The sequence below is a fragment of the Trachymyrmex septentrionalis genome, unplaced genomic scaffold (genome assembly GCF_001594115.1).
Source record: "Trachymyrmex septentrionalis isolate Tsep2-gDNA-1 unplaced genomic scaffold, Tsep1.0 scaffold53, whole genome shotgun sequence".
Lineage (NCBI taxonomy): Eukaryota > Metazoa > Arthropoda > Insecta > Hymenoptera > Formicidae > Trachymyrmex > Trachymyrmex septentrionalis.
This window is the reverse complement of record NW_017305705.1, coordinates 2,364,687-2,370,281: the sequence shown is the minus strand read 5'-3', so window position 1 is coordinate 2,370,281 and position 5,595 is coordinate 2,364,687. Positions and strand designations below refer to the sequence as shown.

General features: G+C 38.8%; 1 protein-coding gene across 1 annotated transcript in view; it reads right to left on the bottom strand.

The window, feature by feature from the left end:
* Nucleotides 1-5,595, bottom strand: part of LOC108751992 (E3 ubiquitin-protein ligase MIB1) — a 433,491-nt gene that overhangs the window by 259,935 nt on the left and 167,961 nt on the right. The window lies entirely within an intron of this gene.

The following is a 5,595-nucleotide window of genomic DNA, read 5'->3' as shown; positions in this document are numbered from 1 at the left end:
TTATTCAACTCTCTCTTAAATTAATAAATTACAATCGTCTATAATCACCGTTTCTATTAGTGCGATATATTGTATATAGAAGCGATATATATAGTTAGCTCTCCGAAAATATACAAATTTCTTGAATGGTGATTATTCGCGTAGATTTAGGAATTCGGAAAACGTGAATACTTCCAAAGTGTCGGAAACGATAACGAAGATGGCAGGACCTAAATATCGGTTAGGATATCGCTTTAAAATATTCATAAAGAAGCACAACCAGAGCGGAACTTATAGCATCGAGCTTCTGTCCAATCTTCAGCTAACGCGCCCAGCGAGAAATTCCATGAATTTGGAATGTTCCAGCCATGATAGCATCCTGAAGTACGTGTTTGTGGTTACGATCTCGTGTACGTCACAGATCTGTCGCGCGTGATATCAGGAACCTCTAAAAATAGCATCCAACAATACTCACCTTTAATCCAATTTTCTAATAATAGCATAAAAAAAAATTTTATTATGCGTTTTTTTTATTTGAATTTACATTTCTCCAAGTAGTTTTTCCTTTCCAAAAATAAAAGAAATATAAATCTTCGAAAAATTGTTATCAAGAAATAGTTAAATCTGAACATTTGATATTTGTTGCACCTAAAAGCCGTTTAATTATCATAAATCATTGATGATTGCAACAGTTGAGTCAATAACGATTTAATGCTTGCAGTAATGAGTAGCAGATAAACTCGTAGCTATTCGGTTAACTTCCTTGATTGGTATTCGTCATCGCCAGCATCACCGGCAGCTATTTATTATGTAAATGGTTATGATGACGGTGCAACGCGCAGTTACAAGTTGGCTGAAAACTGACAAACTAACGAGAGACTTTAAATTGACGAGCAAATGCAGTGCGTAGGAGTGGCTGAGCGATATCGGTCGATATCCGGCGAATACCAAGTTAATTCATTTAATTCACAATTCGTTGCCAAGCGTTGTCGTTCGAGAATCACTCGATAAACGGCTCGACACAATAGAGCGGGATCGATGGATCGTATTACCACGTGGTATACATTACAATTTAACGAACGGTCAACAAATTCGCGGTTAATATATGCGTAGCTGGTTAAATTCGCTGCCGTTTGTAACTGCATCGCTAACTTACTTGGATTGTATAAAGCTCAAAGCCACGAAATATATGCGCGAGCATTGAAACGCGGCTGGAACTCGACAAAATTTAATTACATCGATTTAGCCAAATGGAATTTTTTAATCGTTTTATTACAGTTTCCTCACATATATACTGTAAAAGCTAATGAATATCCTTTTGTAAAATTACTACAAGCAAACAGATTCATTATTCGCACTCTCTCTCTCTGTCCCACCTCCCTTCCTATTCGTTACGTAATATATACGTAATATATATCTTCTTATCTCAAGGGTTACATTCTTACCGTTGCCATTTATTAATTCATATCGGAAAATGGAGAAAGTTTCGGCTCTCGGGAGCGAGACATAGTCTTTTTCTGATCCTACATATTTTATCAACGATCGCATGAAAGGATCTTCGACCGATAAGAAGGCAGCAGCGTCGTCTGAGAATCATGAAAGTTTAATTATTCATCTTAATGATTCGCCGCAATGAGAATTATCATTTACATTTTGTAACTTGCATATATATTTTTTTTAAATATATCATTAATCAGAAATAAGTCCGAAAATTTTCTGATTAGAGAAAAATCGACTTCGTTTTTATTCTTACATGAATCAAGTTAATTTATGTGAGACAGCGATGATAAAATTTTGATGGATATTTATATGTATATTGGATAATCTTAATCAAAATTCTTTTTTAACTTTCCTATCAATAATATTGTTGATGACGTCACAATTCTAAAGCAATATTCATTCGGAGAATCGACGTAGAAAGAAATGTCTGGGGGAATTATCCAGGGAAGGCTGTTGAATCAAACAACCTACCAGGCTTGAAACAAAGTTTTAGTACGCAGCCTCTCGAAGCTCGCGCATCTGTCTTCCCAGGAGGCAACTCCATAGTTCTCTGATGTTTCCACTATTTTTCCTCGCCTATCTACGAATAGAGAACATATTCTTCTCTGGTTTCTTTCGCATCTCGTCTCTCGTCTCGTTTTGTTCTGTTCTTTGCAAGAATCGGGATGCAGAACGATGTAATGTCACTCGGGAAATCACTTCTAATTTACGCCCGTTCGTTCTTGTTACCTTTAATATTATACAAACGGCTATCGTTTTTTCACGCTATGGATAAAAACCCAGTTGGAAAAGTGTCTAAAAAAATTCAGGTCATTATCTAAAAAGTTAGTATAGTTTTTACTATTTTAAATTACAGTCACTATTCGGTAACTGGCCAGAAATCTTGATTAAGTGAAACTGGTAAGAAACTAACTAGAAATTAGCCAGGTCGGTAAATGAAGATATGCTGCAACAAAAATAGCTGACGTGTCTGCCTCATTATTTAAAAATGCATCCGTTATATGAAACGAGATAAAATTCGGACAATTATTATGAATGATTTAACCAATTACGCGATATAAAGATTTCACGACAAAATTTATTCACGTGTCTGTTTACTATCCTCGCAATCGTAAAAGGTGTTATCATGCCTGCAATATCGATTCGACGACCATGAAAGTCATATTTCAGAGACAGATAATTTTGGAATTAAATCAACTCTCGTCCAATATCAATTCGAATTAATAATTCATATGTGTGTGAATGTCGTACAAAGTTGACGGTCTTTCCGGACCAATATTAACACGGCTAATGGAGCTTTGGCTGAGCAAAGTTCCGGCAGTATTAATAGGGAATAATTTAAAAGTTTCAAATGAAACGGCGACAATAGTAAGCGGGGACCGCTGGCCGAGTGCCCAAGATGAATATCTATTCATCGTAAATGAAAACTTTCGGCATTCAAAATACTGAATGTCGATAATTTGCCTGCAGTAGGGAGAGCTTTTTGATGGACTTTCCAAAAAGCAACAAACTTCTGCATCTCGCCTGGCAATCGTTCTTTGTATAACTGTGCAAATTTATGCCGTGCGCTTTGTTAGCATTACCTCCACCGGCTCTACGTATACAAAGCGTTTCGGAAGTACCCTCAATCTTTTCATCTACAAATTCCTTGACCTGTATATTTGTGTAAAGTTAATCTTTTCTTAATTGAAACTTAATTAGAAACAACCTTTCTTGTCAAATCTTTCTCTCCATTTTCAATATTATACATCCTGATTAATTATCAAAACGGGATCCCCACGTGGCACATGTATCTCGCTGATGAACGTCCCTCGAATCACTCTGTTCGTTAGATTTTGCACGAAATCCAAGAGATTTGCTGAAACAAGGATCTCTGAATGGCAATCCCCGTGTGTTTCAGACTTAACGTTGAGCCAAAACCTCGCGCTCTCAGTTACACCTGCTTGCCCTACGTGCATTCGTATAAATACACGCGTCGTAGTTGCATTAGTGTACGTACGTATATACATTTTATACATGTAATTGGGGTTTATGGTTAGCTTAGCAGCTAGGTCAGCTACCGTGGGATTTCCTAAACATACGACCGCGTTAATTCTAATTCGAAAAGGCACTCGTGTGAATACGTGTACGTATGCGTGGATGTGCACATGCCGAAGGTGAATGGAATTTGCGGTGTATCGATATTAGTTCTGTTTCACAGTTATTCACTCTCTTAGAATTTATACGCGATTATTCGTTCGCACGCAAGTCGCCGTTGATTAATCCACACACCACTACTGGTACGCGTTCTGTCCTCGGGGCAATTTATCTTCAGACACGTATTATTACATTTACGTGACGTCACATTGTGAAGTATTTTCAGGCGCATCTTCTTTAGCGAAAAAAAAAAAAATAAATAAATAAAAAAAATAAAAAAAAGAAAGAAATTTGTACAACGTACAAGTCTTTTTCTTACGCAACAGTGGTGATGGTACGGAATGTTTTCGGTGAAAATATTCCCGGAGAATTTATCCGAAAGCACTGCGGAGAGAGGCACGTGGGCGTGGTAGATAGATACGAACGTAAAATCGGGCATTAGTAGGTGGGAACGTACCTGCGCGACCCAAATGTATTTCCTCGGGGCTCGGTGTGTACGTAAGATTTGTGCACGAAGCCGGCTAAGAATTGCCGTTCGGGCCATTTGGGAATGAATTGTCGCGGACATTACGCCGAGAATTGTCGAGGTAACCGGTGGGAGGCGTTTCTCAAAATTATGGCCTCATCCCTGGCATACGGGCCACTCCGGCACCGTGGCCCACCGTGAAGAGTATCAGATAAATTTCACTAAAAATTCCACCCCGAGAAAGTTATTCGCCAGAAACGCTTAAATTCCACAAGCTATCGATAGCGCGCGGCCTGTGCCACGAATGTATCGCTCGTAATAATAATAAAAAGAAAAACAGTTTCTGTAAATCAATAGCCAGGTACCCATGAATTAACGTTCTCGTAAATAGAAACTGTCCCATGACTATGATAGTCGCGATATTGGAATAATCGAATAACGTTGAAGTGAGCGTCATCATGTACCGCGCGTGAATTGTAATAACGGCGTGGTGTCACGGAAAACATTTATTATGCGAAATATAAATCTATCCACGAAACGAAGCGTATTGACAATTAAAACGTACGCGTTTATCCACTGAAATCTATCATGCCATCTCTCGTTCCGCCATTGTATATATTTCTCCTTTTTTTTTTAATCGTTGATGCAAGCTCATGTCGGAAGCGCCGCATAAATAAACGAAATGTAATGAATACAATAAATAGCACTTTTCCCATCATTGATAACAGAGCATCCGTTCGGTTAGTTAGTCGTGTCAGAATTTGTTGTATGCAATTTTGCGACACACGTGTAACCAAATGGAACATCAATATCTATATTTGTCAAGCAAGGTTGATTTTGTCGTTGCACCGTCACTCCGTGCTACGCATACACATATCCGTCTTCTCCGCAACGCGACGCGACGCGTCGCGACGCCGTGTTTTTTTTTTTTTCTCTCTAAGGCGTAAGAAAAGTTCCGGAGTCAATATTTCCCTCGTATCCCACATGGGAAATACATCGTACGTCTGGCGGCGTTATATGTGACATTTTCTCGCGGTAATGTCGCGCACTCGTATAGGTTTAGAGTTGCGGCACGTGACGCGAGGTTTAATAAAAGTAGCCCCGATGAAGGCTGTTTGTTTGTCGCGAAAGTGATTCGCGTTGGTGAACGCGCAGTGACAAGAGCAAAGAGCGATGGACAATGGACGATGCATGACAAAAGACGGTTATGAATATATCACGAGCGATGAAGTTCAGAGTCACCATGGATAAGCTCCGAGAAGTTTATAGTTTACTTAGTAAGTATACATACGTGCTATCGAGAAATGAAAGAGCAAGTCTATAAGGTACTCGCGCGAGCATACGTAGTGTAGTCTACCATTCTACTTTCCGGCGGCAGTAATAAAGTTACATTTTACTTGGTGCTTGCAGTTTTGCCTAAGTAATCATAGTACTCGACCTGAATTGCCTTGACGATTTGCATTCTACTGAAATGTAACAATTTTATGATATCAAGCTTCCATACGATACCATTT